This window comes from Borostomias antarcticus (genome assembly GCF_949987555.1).
Source record: "Borostomias antarcticus genome assembly, chromosome: 24".
Lineage (NCBI taxonomy): Eukaryota > Metazoa > Chordata > Actinopteri > Stomiiformes > Stomiidae > Borostomias > Borostomias antarcticus.
The window spans coordinates 7,260,593-7,281,198 of NC_140257.1; the positions used below are offsets into that span (position 1 = coordinate 7,260,593).

Here is a 20,606-nt window from a genome sequence, read left to right on the forward strand (position 1 = left end):
TGTGTCACCGTTCCTGTTTTTCACTTGCTAGTCCTCCAGGTCTTCCTTTTGTTTGTTTGTGAGTTCTTGTATCAAATACCTTATAAATGCTTATGTTTACTTCATCAGAATTGCTGAAAAAAGCTTGATGAGGAATTGCCATAATGAGGGAAATGATCTTTAAAGATTGTTATTAAAAATACTTTTTCTTGTTAGTAACTTTTTTCATGGTAAGTCTATTTATAGGACCCTACAATTTAATTGATGAAATGAACAACATTTTCAAAATAGTGTTCATAAAAGATCATATAAACACATGAAAGCACTGTGGAACACTGTTGCAATTTATATCATCAAAGAAAATATAGAAACAGAGCTAGAGGGCGGGAGGGAGAAGGAGGGAGGGGGTCAAAGTCAGACCTTACAGGCGATAGACTCACTTCCACTTCCTTGAGGAGAGTGGTCCACAATTAGCTCCTGCTTGTTTGGCACTCTGCAGCAGATATAAGGAGATCCAGAGACCAGCATCCATGGACAGATAGCTTCAACCTCTGTGGTAAGACCCTATAACTCTTTGCACCCTTCATTCACACAGTATTATTATTGGTATCTTGAGTCATAGTATATCTCTTAATCTTATTAACACTTAACATACGAACACTACATTTGTTATGGGAATTTTGTATACTTTGTCATGTCCTAGTACACAGAGATATCACATGTGTGCACATACAAACATATACAATGCATGTTAACTTTTTATCTTTTGGAATCATGACGCTCATACCTATACCTGGTAATTCTTCGATAATATTCTTGACTATTTAGGAGATCCAAATAGACTCAAGAGTACCCCATGAGGTGAACACATCTTTAGTCCGAGACTAAAATGAGCATTTGAGCAGTCTTAACTCAAAGTGACTATAGATTTACAGTATCTTAAAATGGTAGTAGGTTTATACTGTTCTACATCAAACAAAGCCGATTGAAGGAGGATTGGAGTTGCTCTAGGACTAAATTGAAGCTTAAATTAATCCTTCAAAGAGGCAGGTTTAACTTCTGCTTAGGAATGTTTGTGAGGGAGCATGGACTATTTGGAATATCTAAATGAAGACTGATGTGCACTACAGCCAGACGAGTACTTAATTACTTAAGAGACCGCTTTTGTATAATAATACAAACGTTTGTTCTATACTTTGTTTTGTATAACGATACACAACAGGAATGGTGTTTTCTATTCCATTCAGGGTTCTTATGAGCACCATTAGACCAACAGCCTGTTCTGTGTTCTCATTCAGGCTTACTTACCTACCACTCCTGGACTCCATAGTCTCCGACTAACTAAGCCAAAGTTATGCCACATGCATGCAAGCTCCTTAAATGTCTTAGTTTAACTGGTCCACATGAAGGTCTACTCCTGGCTTAATCCAAGCCCTGTCTGTGAAAATTGATTTTCATTTGAATTATGTATGTAATTTAAGTTGTGTTTTTCATTTTTGTGTTAAGTCGTGTGTTTACTCACAACATCAAAATCTTTTCCAGTGTCCACTAAGGTACTGTTTCATCTGGGAGGGGAAGACAAGGTGAGATGTTGTAATGCAACATACTAGTGCAGACAATTTAAAGTTAAAGGACAGGATTTTATCTGAACTAAACTCCTCAAAAATATTTCGGAAAAGCTATTTTGCTCGATTAATTCTCCCCTTTAAAAATACCAATTGGTATTGTATTTTATTTTGTTGGAAAGACTGATTAGTCACCTTTACAATGAGGTACAACGTGTAAGGATCATGCATTCGTGGAATGAGCAACATAGCTAAACGTGTGGGTAGCACCCAAAAAAGTGCCAAAATCCCCTGCAGTATTCTTCTGTTGGTATTCACTCTTGTTTTGAGTTGCTTGGTGGATTGTATTTGCACTCTCCCACAGTAATAAGGAAGAAACAACACATATTGGCCATTTTTACACTTAATTCATTTTACACTTTCAGGGACCTCAGTAGCGTGTGGAGAATCCATACGCATAAGAATATTGCAGGGGATTTTTGGGGGCCCCTACCCACACGTTTAGCTGTGTTACTCATTCCACAAATGAACAATCCTTACAAGTTGCATGTCGTTGTAAAGGTGACTAATCAGGCTTTCCAACATTATAAAAAAAATTACCAAGTAGTATTATTAAAGGGGAGAAATAATTTACTGAAATAACTTTTCCGAACTATTTATATGAATTGACTGGAGAGATTTATCCAACAAAAAAGATTTGTTATTATCATATTATCAATCTTTTTTATTTTTTTTATTTGACTTAATCATATTAGTTGGCCTGCCTTTTGTATGCCATTTATAAAGCCAACATATAATCATTGTCGATGTGATAACACTCATCTGTAGTGGGCACCATTCAAGGCAAATATATTTATCATTTTTCTCATGTTTATGCGTTCTCTTTTTCTTCCAGTAAACCGCCACCATGAGTACGGACGCGGAGATGGCCCAGTACGGCCCAGCCGCCATCTACCTTCGTAAGGGTGAGAAGGAGAGGATTGAGGCTCAGAGCAGGCCATTCGATGCTAAGAATGCCTGCTTTGTGAGCGACAAGGTAGAGCTGTACCTCAAGGCAAAGATTCTCAAAAGGGACGCTGGGAAGGTTGAGGTGGAAATGGAACTGTCTAAGGAGGTAAGTCTATAAACTGACGTGTTCAGTTGGGTTGCAATTATACAGAATTAACATGTTTAGTGAATCGTTCAGTTGAAACTAGTTTTGGCTTTATTTCTTAATTTAAGACGAAAACCTTCAAAGATGAGGAGATCTTTGAAATGAACCCCCCTAAGTTTGACAAGATTGAGGACATGGCCATGATGACCTACCTCAATGAAGCTTCTGTCCTGTATAACCTCAAAGAGCGTTATGCAGCATGGATGATCTACGTAAGAAAGACACAGACATACACCTGCACAAATATATCCCATAATTGCATTCTTATATCTATACTGCATGTTGCCTGTTATATATCTTTTGATATCTGTAGACCCTGCATGCACCATAATGTGTCTAATGTCTTGTCTCAATCTCAATCGCTTCTGATGCAGACCTACTCTGGGCTCTTCTGTGCCACGGTGAACCCCTACAAGTGGCTCCCTGTGTACGACATGGTAGTGGTCAACGCCTACAGAGGGAAGAAGCGTATGGAGGCTCCACCCCACATCTTCTCTGTCTCTGACAACGCCTTCCAGAACATGTTGACTGGTACGAACAATCGTTGTGTGGATGGATGAAGGGATGGATATACAGTATGGAGGGATGGGGTTATGAATGGGCTGATGGATGGGGAGGTGAATAGATGGATGGATGATGGATGGATGGGTGGATAGATGGATGGGTGGATGGAAGGAGAGGTTGATAAATGGTATGATGAATGTACTTCATGATGATGCTATTCTTGACACCTCTTACATTCTTTACTTGCAGACAGGGAGAACCAGTCTGTCCTGATCACGTAAGTTTAACATGCAATTTAGAATTGATTATTAGTTTGTTAGAACTTACCAGTTTGTAGTCAGAATCAAGTGTTTCACTGCACTTTAATTATGATACTACCTATCTTGAGACATTTGCCAATACTTGTACTACATGTAGACTAAAATACACCAATTTTCTATTCCATAAACCAGTGGAGAATCCGGTGCTGGAAAGACTGTCAACACTAAGCGTGTCATCCAGTTCTTTGCCACCATTGCTGTATCTGGGGGTGAAAAGAAGAAGGAGACTGGCAAAATTAAGGCAAGTCCTCAGAATTTCTGGGGTGGCAGTGGCCCTGCAGTTATGAAAGAGAGACAGCTACCAAAAGGTCATTCGTTTTTTCAGGGAACATTGTGGGTTATTTTCTGGGTGCTAGACTGTTCCAGGTTTCAGTACTGTGGCCGTGTTATGCTGTTCACAGCTGTCCTTGGCCTGCCTACTGAGTTACAATGTAACTGACCAACGTGCTCTTTTCTCTCAGGGTTCCCTTGAGGATCAGATCATTGCAGCTAACCCTCTGCTGGAGGCTTATGGTAATGCCAAGACAGTGAGGAACGACAATTCGTCTCGCTTTGTAAGTTTGGGGGGACAATGTTATATATTATAGCACATGCTCTTTCTAATACATTCCCTGTTACGATGATATAGTACAGCATACTACCAGCAGTACCATAGCAGTACTGTAATTGCCAAAATGTTGTAAATCAAAGTGTAAATACTGTGTGCTATTCTGGCAATTGTATTTATTTTCTGACCCTCTGGTATTTCTCCATGCTGTACATTAGGGTAAATTCATCAGGATTCACTTCCAAAATACTGGCAAACTGGCCAGTGCTGACATTGAAACTTGTAAGTTGGCTTGGATTGCTTCTCAGTTCTTCACTAAATACACAAGGATATTACACCAGATTGTTGGCCTAAATGTAGACCAGAATTACTATGACTATCGGTTTCCTACTTCAGATTCAAATTGCTCGCTCTCTCTCTCTCCTTCCCTCTCTCTCTCTCTCTCCCTCCAGATCTGCTGGAGAAGTCCAGAGTGAGCTTCCAGCTGCCCGATGAGAGAGGCTACCACATCTTCTACCAGATGATGACCAACCACAAGCCTGAGATTGTTGGTAAGATGAAGCAGAGTGCAGAAAACCAGTGCCCACTACTAATACTACTACTACTACTACTAATACTAATAATAAACTTTAATAATTACGTTTGTATAGCACCTTTCATACAAAAATGCAGCTCAAATCTATTTGCAATAAAGAAATTATATGCAATAGTGCTTCACATAAAAATAGACCTAACATGCCCATAAAAACAGGGATAGAGTGCCATAGTTCATGTCAAATCAGATGGAAGATGAAAGACACTGAATAATAATCACTAAGCAGAGCCTCGATCTTGATGCTCAATCAGCAGATCTGTCATACTCGGCAGAACTTTGTCTGCAATACCCTATATTTACTGATATATATTTACGTATATATTTATGAATATATATATATATGAATATATAAATATATATATATATATATACACACATATACTATAGATATTCTAATGTACAGCATATAGTTGTTATATTATTTATTCATAATCATAACATTGTCTATTGTAACCCAAGGTAGCGATGCTCTGAGCGGATGGTAGAGTGCATGACTACAGTTCCCTGAAGGAGGGGAATGAGATACAACACATTTCTGTGGGAAAAACACTGGCGTAAGAGCTTTGGAATACATCTGAACAGGCTAATTTGCTACAGTACTGGATGTTGGCAAAATAGCTTTGAGTTACACCTGAGCAGGCTAATTACTGTCTAGTGTGCAGAGATGAACAGCCCTGTGTACCAATATGCTGCTGCAGTAAAGGGTGTTTTGAGTTTAAGATCCACTGGTGTTGCAGGTAGAAAGGTGCAGCATTGATGAAGTCAGGCTTCGATCCAGGTTGATCACCACACAAATAGCTGATCATTCTTAACACACTTATATTCTTTGGCGTTTTTTCCTGACATAGCCTAAGACACTTGTCCTTTTTCATGTGACATACTGCGTATGTTTTATTATGTGCTCTTTGTGTGTTATTGTTGTTTGACTTGTACAGCACTTTGGTCAACTTTGTTGTTTTTAAATGTGCTCTACAAGTGGTATGGTATGGTATTCTGGCACATATTCAGCAAGCAGTGCTTATAGTTGCATTATAGTTTTATACAAGCTGATTTTCATTCTTGGTTCTCCACAGAAATGACACTCATCACCACCAACCCCTATGACTATCCCATGATCAGCCAGGGTCAGATCACTGTGGCCAGTATCGATGACACGGTGGAGCTGGACGCTACAGACGTGAGTCACTGAAAGTACAATACAACAATTGAAAATAAAAGGCGTAGCATAAATGCAGTCATTAAGTCCCTCCACCTGGCACACTTGAGTTGATCTTACTTGTTTACATCTTACATTAATTTCCTCCTCCAGGATGCTATTGACATCTTGGGCTTCACCGTTGAAGACAAACAGAGCATCTACAAGCTGACTGGTGCTGTCATGCAACATGGCAACATGCACTTCAAGCAGAAGCAGCGTGAGGAGCAGGCTGAGCCAGAGGGCACAGAGGGTGAGTCCCACTTCAAGTCCCACGTTCCTCAAAAATCTCTATCAAATTCTTTCTTTCTACTTTCAATATTTAACTAGAAAATATTATAGTCGGTCCAGCAGTTTTTTTGTAACCCTGGTCCAAAACATTAATGGTGGTGAATGGCCAGCCGTGTTTGGGCAGCTCGTGGACCCGCCCCATGATTCAGATCCGCTCAAAAATGTTGGACCACACTACACCCATCCACCGAGTTTCGTGAAAATCGGTCCAGTAGTTTTTGCATAATCCTGCTAACAGACAAATAAAGAAACACAAGCAAGCACCCACCCACAAATGCCACTGAAAACATTACCTCTCACCATGCGCTGTAGCTGGGGTGGAGATAATAAGTAAATTGTGATCATTGTGTCCCTCCTCAAACTCTATTTACTCCTCTCTCCCTCTAGTGGCTGATAAAATCTGCTACCTTCTGGGTCTGAACTCAGCTGACTTGCTGAAAGCCCTGTGCTACCCCAGAGTGAAGGTCGGCAATGAGTATGTGACCAAGGGTCAGACAGTGCCTCAGGTAAGGGGAGGTACACATTTGCTGAAAGAAAATAGTTTACTGCTTATTTCTTTAAATACTCAAGACATGCAGTTACAAAGTAACTGGAATGGTCCTTTTAATTTTCCCATAGTTCTAGAATCAATACAAGGCAAAAAGCAGACTATGAGATAAAGTACATTAGTGTAATAAAGTGGAACCAACTCATGGCATTGTCATTACACAGGTGAATAATTCAGTGATGGCTCTGGCCAAGTCCATCTATGAGAGGATGTTCTTGTGGATGGTCATCCGCATCAACTTGATGTTGGACACCAAGCAAGCAAGGAACTTCTACATCGGCGTGCTCGACATTGCCGGTTTTGAGATCTTTGACGTGAGTTTGGTATTGCTATGGGATTGTTCAGGCTTTTGACCATATTTGGTAAAATAAATCCTGTCCTATTATTAATGAACTCATAAGTGAACAATTTGCGCTTCTTCTTCTTTTTTTTTGTTATACATGAATACAGAAAGTGTGATCTAGCCTAATTAATTAAGAGTAAATTAAGTCAAGATAAAGAATCAATACATGGAGGGTATCTAAACAAAGATGATCTCTCAAACTGTGCATCTACAGTACAACAGCATGGAGCAGCTGTGCATCAACTTCACCAATGAGAAACTGCAACAGTTCTTCAACCACACCATGTTCGTCCTGGAGCAAGAGGAGTACAAGAAGGAGGGCATCATCTGGGCATTCATTGACTTTGGCATGGACTTGGCTGCCTGCATTGAGCTTATTGAGAAGGTGAAAACTATAACACTACATGTTTTTGGCTTTGCAAGTATAGTGGGTACATTTGAGGCAACTGAATAGTATCATAATAATCACAGACATTATCATATTGGTAATACAATTCTATAATGTATACATAAATATCAGACACATTTGGACAAGGCACTAGTTTGTTGTATGTAAACAGACATTTGTCTGATCAAAATGTGTTTCCTACACAGCCAATGGGCATTTTCTCCGTCCTTGAAGAGGAGTGCATGTTCCCCAAGGCTTCAGACACGACCTTCAAGAACAAGCTGTACGATCAGCATCTTGGCAAGAACAAGGCCTTTGAGAAGCCTAAACCTGGAAAGGGCAAAGTCGAGGCCCACTTCTCCCTGGTCCACTACGCAGGTACAGTGGACTACAACATCTGTGGCTGGCTGGACAAGAACAAGGACCCCCTGAACGACTCTGTGCTTCAGCTGTACCAGAAGTCCTCAGTAAAAGTGATGACCGTTATCTACGTTGCTGCTCCACCTGAAGGTTTGTACATGTTCAATCCCCTCAAAGCAAAATGGATATAAGAACCCTTTTCCCTCTAACGGTCACTTTGAAGTAAGTGAGATAGACGATTCAAGTGTTCAGAGTGAAAATATTTGTGTATAGGAACTTGTTGAAAAACACAGAATATGTTTTTAAATAAGTTAATACATTATACACATTTAATTGATTGTTTGTGAATTAAAAGGAAACTTAACAGTACTTAAATATAAATATTGTATCACATTATCATGTATTATTCTCTAACTCATGATACTCATAGACACTTCAAAGAAAGGAGGCAAGAAGAAGGGAGGTTCCATGCAGACTGTGTCCTCTCAGTTCAGAGTGAGTGAACTTTTCTATCTAATTTCAAGGTACATTTGTGATGTTTTATGCCATGATTTTGTCTAATGGTTATTTATAACAAGCTACTAATCTTTCCATACTTTATATTGAAATGTATTTACAGAATCAACTAATCAGCTAATTAGGTCTAGTTGCAATCTAGCTCGTCAACTCCATCATCAATGGTATCTGAGAAAACTGTCATTTGGAACACCCTTACAGGAGAACTTGGGCAAGCTCATGACCAACTTGAGGAGCACCCACCCTCATTTTGTGCGTTGCCTGATCCCCAATGAGTCTAAGACTCCAGGTATAACAACATCACATTTTACAAATGATTTTACTTCTTAATTGACATTTAAATGACATCTTAATTTCTAAAAGACGAAAAATCATCATTATCTTTTGTTTCCAGGTCTGATGGAGAACTTCCTGGTTATCCACCAGCTGAGGTGTAATGGTGTGCTGGAGGGTATTAGGATCTGCAGAAAGGGCTTCCCCAGCAGAATCATCTATGCTGACTTCAAGCAAAGGTACAGATACACACACAAACGTTTGTGCACTAACACATACAAAAACACAAAGTTAATGTAGAAAGGCACATGCACATTTGCACATGAATACACACACAAACATACTGTACATGTATGCACTCCCACAAACACCTTTTCATCCTTAACATTTAAAACCAAACTAATCAATATTCAATATTTCTCTCTACACAGATACAAAGTATTGAATGCCAGTGTCATCCCCGAAGGCCAGTTCATTGACAACAAGAAGGCTTCTGAGAAGCTGCTTGGGTCAATTGATGTGAATCATGAGGACTACAAGTTTGGACACACCAAGGTAAGATAGCACATATTCAGGCTACGAAATACGAGCAACAACAAACACCCAACACAATAGCATTTCACCCATTCAATCAAATTAAACTCAACTTTGTGTCCTACTTTCACCTTGTTTACTTCATCTGTGTATTCTACCTGTGCCTCAGGTGTTCTTCAAAGCTGGTCTGCTGGGTGTCCTTGAGGAGATGAGAGATGAGAAGCTTGCTGCTCTGGTAACCATGACACAGGCTCTCGCCCGCGGTTACCTGATGAGGAGGGAGTTTGTGAAGATGACGGAGAGGAGGTGAGAGTGAGCTTATAATGTCTTTTTAACCTTTGTTTTACCACAAACCTCAAATTATTTGTGCAAATTCTCTCCTCAGGGATCAATAAAGTAATCCTACTGCTACTTATGCCAACAGAAAATATGTTGTACTACAATATTACAATGTTTTGAATTACCAAAATATCATCCCGGGTGTTAGGATTTTAACTTTAATGGTAATTTTGATGGAAATATTTTACATATCTAAAGATACATTATATAAACATACCGGTATCAGAGGATAGATTGCATTCATCACATCAGATCCAATGTGTATTGACCTTAACATTCACTATGCCGCTCTTTCTTGTGATCAGAGAGTCCGTCTACTCCATCCAGTACAATATCCGCTCATTCATGAATGTTAAGCACTGGCCATGGATGAAGGTGTACTACAAGATCAAGCCTCTTCTGCAGAGTGCTGAGACAGAGAAGGAGCTGGCCAACATGAAGGAGGATTATGAGAAATGCAAAGTCGCCCTCACCAAGTCTGAAGCTCGCAAGAAGGAGCTGGAGGAGAAAATGGTGTCCATGCTGCAGGAGAAGAACGATCTGGCTCTTGCAGTTGCATCTGTGAGTGAGCTACAGTACACAAGCACATGCATTCAAAAATAACCACCAATATCGAACAGAATTGAACACTGATCTTTTCTCCACTGTGTTTGCCTCCCAGGAAGCAGATAATCTGAACGATGCTGAGGAGAGATGCGAGGGTCTGATCAAGAACAAGATCCAGCTGGAGGCCAAACTCAAAGAGACAACCGAGAGGCTGGAGGATGAAGAGGAGATGAACGCAGAGCTGACGGCCAAGAAGAGGAAACTGGAGGATGAGTGCTCTGAGCTGAAGAAGGACATTGACGATCTGGAGCTTACCTTGGCCAAAGTGGAGAAGGAGAAACACGCCACTGAGAACAAGGTTTCACCATGTCAACATCTTTTCAATAGCAAAGCAGTAGTTTGTTCAAAAACACAGCCAAACAGTAATGAAGTTAAGCTCTTCTATTCCCAAATCATTAACTGACCATCATCTCCTTTCGTTCTTGTCTTGTCCAGGTTAAAAACCTGACAGAGGAGATGGCCGCCCAAGACGAGAGCGTTGCCAAGTTGACCAAGGAGAAGAAAGCCCTGCAAGAGGCCCACCAGCAGACACTGGATGACCTGCAGGCAGAGGAGGACAAAGTCAACACTCTAACCAAGGCCAAGACCAAGCTGGAACAGCAAGTCGACGACGTGAGTCATCTTAGAGGATGTCTTGAACATTAGGGGCAGTTCTAACTATGCCTCTTCATGAATCGCTTATTGTTATCCTCATGATTGTTATCAATATGAACCTGTTATCACCAAAGGTGAGTGAAAATCAAAAAAAAATGTCTCCAGCTGGAAGGTTCTCTGGAGCAAGAGAAGAAGCTCCGTATGGACCTGGAGAGAGGCAAGAGAAAGCTGGAGGGAGACCTGAAACTGGCCCAGGAAACCATCATGGACCTGGAGAATGACAAGCAGCAGTCTGATGAGAAGATCAAGAAGTAAGTACAAATACTTTTCAGAGATCATTTCAGATATTTGTGACTGATTGAATTAACTTGAATTCCAACCATCATTACAATGAAAGTGGTTTTAGTTTTGAATTACAAAACTCCAAAATTGTAAATGTGTGCAACCAATATAAATGTACTGCAACAGTCAATTTGGTCATGTTCTTGGACAAGCTGCCCTATTGTGATGATACTTTTTGTCCCTTGGCCCTTATTAAATGTTGTCAGAAATTATATCACCCAGGACACAGCCCTCCGCCCTCACAATAACACAGTAACTAAATGTTTGTCATTGATTCTTTTGTGCTCCATAGGAAGGACTTTGAGACCAGCCAGCTCCTCAGCAAGATTGAGGATGAGCAGTCTCTGGGAGCCCAGCTGCAGAAGAAGATCAAGGAACTTCAGGTACCGTGTAGTTACTGAGCCCTATTACAGTCATTAGGGGCCAGGCAGCGTAGCTGCCGGAACCCTATTGTATTTGCCTATATTATTGGGGGCCAAGCAGCGAAGCTGCGTAGGCCTTCATTAAGTTTCTACCTTTTCTTATTTATTATTATTCCTCTGCCATTGTAGTCTATGGCAGCCCATATAAGCTTATGGTAGAAAGTTATGAAAATTGGCACACTCATTCGGGAGAGTGCCCTGACCCTCCTCACCAAGTCTCATGTCCACACCTCACCCTCTCTAGCGCCACCAACGTGTCAAATTTGGAGGTGCATTTATGCATGCAGCTTTTCTTCAGCAAGTCCAATTTTCAAACTTCAGGTGTCCTTCAATTCCTTGGCTCAAGCCGGATTAAACGCACTCTATGACGTCATTGTGGCCATCTTGGCTTCTCTGCCATTTTGAATGATGTGCAAAACCCTTAAAATGTATCTCCTCCTAGGAACTTTCACCAATTTGCACGAGAATCGGTGGATGTCATCTATACACCAATGTCTACAAAGGATGTACAGGGATTTTTGATTATCCATTGCGTTCGCTCGTGACAGCCAATCAAAATTGGCAGAAAAGCTGCAAAACAGTAACTGGGGTCCTATCTCAGTAATGTTTTAATCTATCAAAACCACCTTTGGCACACTCATCTGGGACATATCCATGACATTTGTCACCAAGCCTCATGTTGACATCTCGTGCACTCTAGCGCCACCAGCGTGTCAAAGTTGGAGTTGCGTTTATGCCAGTAACTTTTGAACTGTATGTCCAATCTTCAAAATTATGGTAGCAATGGATTCCCTGGCTCATGCTGAGTTCAAAACACCCCATGGTTTCATTATTACTTCATTTGTTTGATTGCAGAATGAAAGGAACACTTTTTGTCTTCTGCACAATTTCACCAGTTTCAGAGTGGTGAAAGGCGCATTTTGGAAAAAGTCACACATTTTCTAAACTGCCATCCCTCTTCCAATTCTCACAGCTCATACACATTTTATATATCAAAACGTTCACACAACTCTTGGGATTCATAAAATCAAAAAAGCTAAGCTCTTCGATGTATATTTTTCACTCTGTGACAGTTCGAATAATGACTCCCCCCCCTCCATTGAAATCAATGGAGCCACGCTCTAGAAAATCTCTCTTCGCTCTAGAATCTCTAACTGTTTCTAACTCTTCACCTCTCCTACACTTCTGAAGACCGAAGGACATTTTATACATGGAAATGTTCGCGTGATTGTCTGGATTCTGAAGAAGTAAATAGTTGAGCTATGCTATGTATACTTTTCGCTGTGTGCCAATTTAAACAACGACACCCCCCCCTCTCACTCTACCGAGAGGAAGCAACCCTACCAGGTGATATTAATTAAGTGCTCAGGACTCAGACTCACGGGGTTAGGGAAGGCTCACATGCCTTGTGGACTAGGGTGGTTCACCTTCGCAACATCCTGCGTAGCACAGTGGTTAGCGTGTCGGCCTTGCAAGCAGCAGGTACAGAGATCGAATCCCGTTCAACCATATGTCTGACTTCCGAAAATCTCGGGCCCATCCTTGACCCTTGTCAAACATGTCACCACGTCAGTCTAGCTGATTCCTTGTCTGCTTGCAGTTAAACTGCTTGGCCCCCACATTCCTGCTTGCAGGTATATTTATTATTATTATTCTCCATCTTCCACTGAAGTCTAACTTCCCGTGGACAAAAAATCACCAAAATTTGCACATAGCTCCAGTACTATACCCAAAGTCCTCAACCTGCATTGTAGGTCAATAAACCTGAAGTTGGCGCTACAGCAACAGTCTAAAGTTTAAAACTTTAAAAAATCATAACAAATCAGCCATAGGTGCTATCACTGTAAAACCACCACGTGAATGTAGTCCCAAGTGAGACAAAACTTTCATACGCTTTGACCTTGCAGGAATTTTGAAGTCCATCACTCTGATTTCTTCATAAACTGTAAAACCTATCAAACCTATCTCCTCCCACATTTATTGTTCAATTGACACCAAAATTGATCTACTGTATCTTCAGACTGTCCTTACCAAACGATCCTCACAGATTTTTGAAATATGAAAAATTGAGCCCACAGCACATCAAAAAGTTTTACTGTTAACAGTTCTGTATACAGTTCCTATTAATTCTCGCCAAATCAATGTCTGATCATCCTCATAAAAAGTGACAACATTGGCCACATATCCAAGATGGAGTATGATTTATTTCAGAATTGTATCTCAAAAATTGAATTTTTTAAAATATGTTTAATTCTGTCCTCTGAAACCAACACTTCATACAGAGAAAACTACGTTACCCACAATCCAAAGCAAGCTCCACGAATCGGAGACATCGCTGTTGGCAACCCTACCCAACCCCCGCCGAGGATTACAATGACTAAATCGATTGATTGGCAACTGACTGAGTACACAGCTGCTGAAGTTAATGTTCAATTATGAAAAAAAAGCTAACAAAACCTGTAACCCACATTTTTCAATCAATTAACACTAAAGTTGCTACACTGGATCTTCAAACTGTCATTCACAAACTCATTGACCAGATAATTGAATTATCAAAATTGATCTTACAATGCATCAAAATGTTTTACTTATTATTATTATTCTCCATCTTCCACTGAAGTCTAACTTCCCGTGGACAAAAAATCACCAAAATTTGCACAAAGCTCCAGTACTATACCCAAAGTCCTCAACCTGCATTGTAGGTCAATAAACCTGAAGGTGGCGCTACAGCAACAGTCTAAAGTTCAAAAACTTTAAAAAAAAATCATAACAAATCAGCCATAGGTGCTATCACTGTAAAACCACCACGTGAATGTAGTCCCAAGTGAGACAAAACTTTCATATGCTTTGACCTTGCAGGAATTTTGAAGTCCATCACTGATTTCTTCATAAACTGTAAAACCTATCAAACCTATCTCCTCCCACATTTTTTGTTCAATTGACACCAAAATTGATCTACTGTATCTTCAGACTGTCCTTACCAAACGATCCTCACAGATTTTTGAAATATGAAAAATAGAGCCCACAGCACTTCAAAAAGTTTTTCTGTTAACAGTTCTGTATACAGTTCCTATTATTCTCGCCAAATCAATGTCTGATTATCCTCATAAAAAGTGACAACATTGGCCACATATCCAAGATGTAGTATGATTTTTTCAGAATTTTATCTCAAAAATTGCATTTTTTAAAATATGTTTAATTCTGTCCTCTGAAACCAACACTTCATACAGAGAAAACTACGTTACCCACAATCCAACGCAAGCTCCACGAATCTGAGACATCGCTGTTGGCAACCCTACCCCACCCCCGCCGAGGATTACAATGACTAAATCGATTGATTGGCAACTGACTGAGTACACAGCTGCTGAAGTTAATGTTCAATCATGAAAAAAAAGTTAACAAAACCTGTAACCCACATTTTTCAATCAATTAACACTAAAGTTGCTACACTGGATCTTCAAACTGTCATTCACAAACTCATTGACCAGATTATTGAATTATCAAAATTGATCTTACAATGCATCAAAATGTTTTACTTATTATTATTATTCTCCATCTTCCACTGAAGTCTAACTTCCTGTGGACAAAAACATATCCAAGATGTAGTGTGATTTATTTCAGAATTTTATCTCAAAATTTTAATTTTTAAAAATATGTTTAATTCTGTCCTCTGAAACCAACACTACATACAGAGAAAACTACATTACCCACAATCCAACGCAAGCTCCGGAGACATCGCTGTTGGCAACCCTACCCAGCCCCCGCCGAGGATTACAATGACTAAATCGATTGATTGGCAACTGACTGAGTACACAGCTGCTGAAGTTAAAGTTCAATTATGAAGAAAAGCAAACAAAACCTGTAAAAATTAATAAACATATCTCATCCCACATTTTTCAATCAATTAACACCACACAACTTGCTCCACTGGATGTTCAGACTGTAATTCACAAACTCATTGACCAGATTGTTGAATTATCAAAATCGAGCTTACAATGCATCAAAATGTTTTACAAATGTTTTACGATACGATATGAATGTACAAAATTAACATTGGAATGTCATCTTTCTTGTTGTCCTCCTATTCGCTCGCTTATTGCTCCTAAACTTGTCGGAAATTGCCTGGCCCCGCCTCATCGCTGCGAAGCAGCTTTAATGATCATTATGATTCCAGAAAAAATAATCCTACATTTGATAGCGCTGTCCTTGCTTCTGAGACGTTCAGCCGGTTTGACTTTGGGTTGACTTCACCCTTATTTGCCCCCTGTCTCCTACTGAAGACCAGAATTAAAGAGTTAAAGGATTTTCTTTGGCAGCCATGATTCGTTAGAAGAGTACTTAAGAGTATTTAATCTCTACTTTAGGCTCGTATTGAGGAGCTGGAGGAGGAGATCGAGGCTGAGCGTGCTGCCAGGGCCAAGGTGGAGAAGCAGAGGGCTGATCTGTCCAGGGAACTTGAGGAGATCAGCGAGAGGCTGGAGGAAGCAGGAGGCGCCACTGCTGCTCAGATTGAGATGAACAAGAAGCGTGAGGCTGAGTTCCAGAAACTGAGACGTGATCTGGAGGAGTCCACCCTGCAACACGAGGCCACGGCTTCTGCCCTGAGGAAGAAGCAGGCTGACAGTGTGGCAGAGCTGGGTGAGCAGATCGACAACCTGCAGCGCGTCAAGCAGAAGCTGGAGAAAGAGAAGAGCGAGTACAAGATGGAGATTGATGACCTCTCTTCCAACATGGAAGCAGTTGCCAAGGCTAAGGTCAGTCATAATTCAACATTTTGATATATTACATGCAGTCTCTGCACCAAGCAGTATAGGCAAATCTGCAGTGTTCTCCCACATAGAAGAGAATAGTAGGGTGCCAAAGGAGGCTTGCGAAAAGCTAATGTCATTGTAGCTCAACTGATTATTATCAATGCAAACCAGACTCACTCAATCAAATACAGTATGTGTGTATTCCAAATACATGGTAGGGAATCACTGTCCTCTTTCTCCTCAGAAAAATACATTAATTCATGTAATACGAAAGTGACAGTGTAATTAAAGCATAACCCTTTACCATGTCTGTAAACATGGTGTTTGACCCACAGGGCAATCTAGAGAAGATGGCGCGCACCCTTGAGGATCAGCTCAGCGAGATCAAGACTAAGAATGATGAGAATCTTCGCCAGAACACTGACATCAGCGCACAGAGAGCCAGACTCCTGACTGAGAACGGTAAAATGAATAAATCAAGAACAAAGATGTATTGCATCTCATTACCAATTTTCAATTCAAACCTTTATTTAGCCAGAGGAAACACATTGAGACCAGGGGTCTCATTCACAATGTTGCCCTAGTTACAACAATCAGTGAACAGTCACACAAACACACAATACAAGCATAAAAAAGCAGAACAAGTACACTCATAAAAACAATAAACAATGCATAGAGATAAAACATGTATAATTTAATTAAAACAAACACAAGTATCTAATCCAGTTTTATTCATCATTTGTTTACAATCACCCATTGAGAGGTACTGTACAGTATCGAGTGTCTTGCAGCTCATTCCATGCTCTGGGAGTCCAGTATCTACAGTTAAAGCAGTCTTCCCTAGCTCAGTTTTGACTTGAGGGACCTCAAGAACCAACCAGTCCTGGGACCTTGTCTGGTTATGTCCAGAGCACCATGTGATGAGTGATGTCAGGTAACTAGGTTGTTTCTGTAAGATCGCTTTGTAAACATACAGGTACAAATTATGCATTCTCCTAGCGGACAAGGATGGCCACCCCGCTGACTGATACAGGTGACAATGGTGTGTTCTAAAATAATTACCTGTAATAAAACTAAGTGCTGAGTGGTAAACCATGTCAAGCTCATAGTCTAGAACTGACAGGAACGTTGATTTTACTAAAAGTTTCCTTAATTGTCACACAAGATACTTGGATGTTTCTATACAAGAACCCAAGTTACACTCTCAGCTTTTTTGTTATTTTGTCAACATGCATTTGAAAAGTTTTTCGTCAATACATTATAATAGATAATAATAGCAGATAATAGAATTACTTTCCTTAAAGGAGCGTTAACTAGAACATGCTATATATTTAGTTTTAGCTGCATTTAAAACCAGTTTAAGCTCCAGGAGTGAGCCCTGAATGAAGTCAAAGGCTGTCTGCAAAATAAACAATTCTCCTTCCATTGACCAGGTAGCTGAGTTTAGCACTGTATTGTCGGTATAAAAGTGCACCTTACAACCATTTTTAAAAGAGATAATGTTATAAATAACACATATAAATTATAATAGACCTTTGATGATTCATAAAATCCATATACAGATGCATGGACCACATGATTCAGTTTAATGTATGAGAGGGGGAAAAGCATCAATATAGAAAATGTCTGTGATGTTCTTTGCCTGATGAGAGCTCCATTCATTCCCTGCAGGTGAGTTTGGACGCCAGCTGGAGGAGAAGGAAGCCCTGGTGTCCCAGTTGACCAGAGGCAAGCAGGCCTACACCCAGCAGATTGAGGAGCTCAAGAGGCTTGTTGAGGAGGAGGTCAAGGTGAGGCTCTAAAACAAGTTGAACTATGGAGTCAGGTTCACCAACTATGTCAGTGACTTACTGTGACTATTACACACTGTTTCTCTCTTATTGAGTCCTTCTTCTTTTTTGTAGTGTCTTGTTAAGTTTGTCATGCTTTTATTCTATATGTATGCAACTTATTTCATGTAGTTTCTGATGGCTCAATGAAATATGAACTTGAAAGTATACATTTATGTAGTTTTCAGTAAATAGAACTAGAACAATCTCTTGTTTTCTTCTCCTCCCAGGCTAAGAACGCTCTGGCCCACGGTGTCCAATCTGCTCGCCATGACTGTGACCTGCTGAGGGAGCAGTTTGAGGAGGAGCAGGAGGCCAAGGCAGAGCTGCAACGCGGCATGTCCAAGGCTAACTCTGAGGTGGCTCAGTGGAGATCCAAGTATGAGACCGATGCCATCCAGAGGACAGAGGAGCTGGAGGAGGCCAAGTAAGTCAAAGGAACCAGAAGGCCTTCCCCAAGAGACATTATATGCCGTTCCCGTTGGCGAAGTAGATTGCTAAGAAGAATCGCGATGTAAAGCTACTTATGGAACTTATAAACTTTCGATCAGGACAGAGCACCTTCACAAAGCCTCTTTTGTCCCAAACAGGAAGAAGCTGGCTCAGCGTCTCCAGGAGGCTGAGGAGACCATCGAGGCCACCAACTCCAAGTGTGCCTCTCTGGAGAAGACCAAGCAGAGGCTGCAGGGAGAGGTGGAAGACCTAATGATTGACGTTGAGAGGGCCAACGCATTGGCCGCCAACCTGGACAAGAAGCAGAGGAACTTTGACAAGGTGAAAAAGATTATACCACAACTAAGTTTCAATAAGGTGAAATGATAGTTTATTGGCAATCATTGGTCCACATGCTTTACTAGATGGCATGGAAAGGAACCTGAACACGCAATTGGAGGGTTGAGGGGCTTAGAGCGATTTTAACACATTCTACTATTGTGCTGTTGGTTCATAACGACCTCAATGGCAAATGTAGTCATTATCATTTTCTAAATGCAATTAGTGTTAAAGGCGGCTTTCGCATGTGCTTCCTCCTACTGTAGGTTCTGGCAGAGTGGAAGCAGAAGTTTGAGGAGGGTCAGGCTGAGCTGGAGGGAGCTCAGAAGGAGGCTCGTTCTCTCAGCACAGAACTCTTCAAGATGAAGAACTCCTACGAGGAGGCTCTTGACCAGCTGGAGACTCTGAAGAGAGAGAACAAGAACTTGCAACGTGAGCTAAATGCAGTGCATGATGCTTTTAGTAGAGTATTTTCCACAGAACAACCCGAAGTAGTGGAAGGAACTGTTTCTCATTTAATGACTCAATTGTGCTGTGGATTAGTTATGTTCATGTAAAATGTTTCTGTTTCAAATCACAGAGGAGATCTCTGACCTGACTGAGCAGATCGGAGAGACTGGCAAGAGCATCCATGAACTGGAGAAGGCCAAGAAGACAGTGGAGACAGAGAAGTCTGAGATCCAGACTGCGTTGGAGGAGGCTGAGGTACAACTAAAATTAGAAAAGTAGAATACAGTTTCATTTGGAAATAATGAATATCGTCACAGTTCTTATATAACAAACTGATTACTTCCATTTATTCAGGGAACACTGGAGCACGAGGAGTCCAAGATTCTGCGTGTGCAGCTGGAGCTGAACCAGATCAAGGGTGAGGTGGACAGGAAGCTGGCAGAGAAGGATGAGGAGATGGAGCAGATCAAGAGGAACAGCCAGAGGGTGATTGAGTCCATGCAGAGCACCCTGGATTCTGAGGTCCGCAGCAGGAACGACGCCCTGAGAGTGAAGAAGAAGATGGAGGGAGACCTGAACGAGATGGAGGTCCAGCTGAGCCACGCTAACCGCCAAGCAGCAGAGGCCCAGAAGCAGCTGAGGAATGTGCAGGGACAGCTCAAGGTACTGAGAATCTTTATAATAATGATTACACTGCAGAGAAGAAAATAAAACCGCTTTCAGTCCAGTAATGCTGGCCTAGATTGGATCATATCCTAGATTTAAAGCTACAGTATGTAACGTCTGCACTATGAGCCTGATATGAGCTAGCAACAAGCTAGTCATGAGTAAAATTCCATCTGCCAGGGTAAATTCAGTCTTCTTCAACCCTTATGGTTTGTGGGTCTGGGTACGCCCACATTCCCATACGGCCATAGAAGAATGCCCATTGTTGACGATTGGATCTTGTGCATGCATGCACACGTTGAACCAGCTGTGGCCACACCTCTCCAAACATGTTTTCCCATTACATACTTGTCCAGTATATCTGCTTTTATCTGGTTCTGTCCTGTGCAGCACTTTGTGCCTCGCCCCAAGTTAGGTTAGCCATTTTCATTTCAGAGGTCACAGTTCTTCGACAAGTTGTTTTTGGCCTCCCTTGTTTCCTCTTTCCAGGTTCTATCTCAAGGCTACTTTGGGAATACAGTCCTGGTCCATTCTGAGGACATGTCCTAGCCATTGGAGCCGGCACTGTTTAATTTCCAGCACTACACTGCGACAGTTTGTATTTTTACACAGGTCCTCATTGGAAATCCTTTCCGGCCAGAAGATGCAACATTTCCTACGGAGACATCCATTGTGGAATGCATTGATCTTCTTCATGTCATTCTCAACAACTCGCCAGCTTTCTGA

General features: G+C 41.0%; 1 pseudogene across 1 annotated transcript; it reads left to right on the top strand.

The window, feature by feature from the left end:
• Nucleotides 1-2,451: 2,451 nt before the first annotated feature.
• Nucleotides 2,452-19,761, top strand: LOC311325279 (myosin heavy chain, fast skeletal muscle-like; annotated as a pseudogene). Its single transcript has 32 exons — nt 2,452-2,658; nt 2,766-2,909; nt 3,072-3,228; nt 3,451-3,478; nt 3,654-3,762; nt 3,983-4,075; nt 4,287-4,350; nt 4,521-4,619; nt 5,737-5,840; nt 5,973-6,111; nt 6,537-6,655; nt 6,861-7,010; nt 7,254-7,424; nt 7,634-7,937; nt 8,218-8,282; nt 8,505-8,592; nt 8,698-8,815; nt 9,008-9,131; nt 9,280-9,416; nt 9,755-10,010; nt 10,111-10,353; nt 10,491-10,667; nt 10,815-10,960; nt 11,284-11,374; nt 15,778-16,167; nt 16,500-16,626; nt 17,836-17,954; nt 18,224-18,420; nt 18,584-18,767; nt 19,031-19,196; nt 19,345-19,469; nt 19,569-19,761. The product of its transcript is annotated as a myosin heavy chain, fast skeletal muscle-like (transcript).
• The last annotated feature ends 845 nt before the right edge of the window (nt 19,762-20,606 follow it).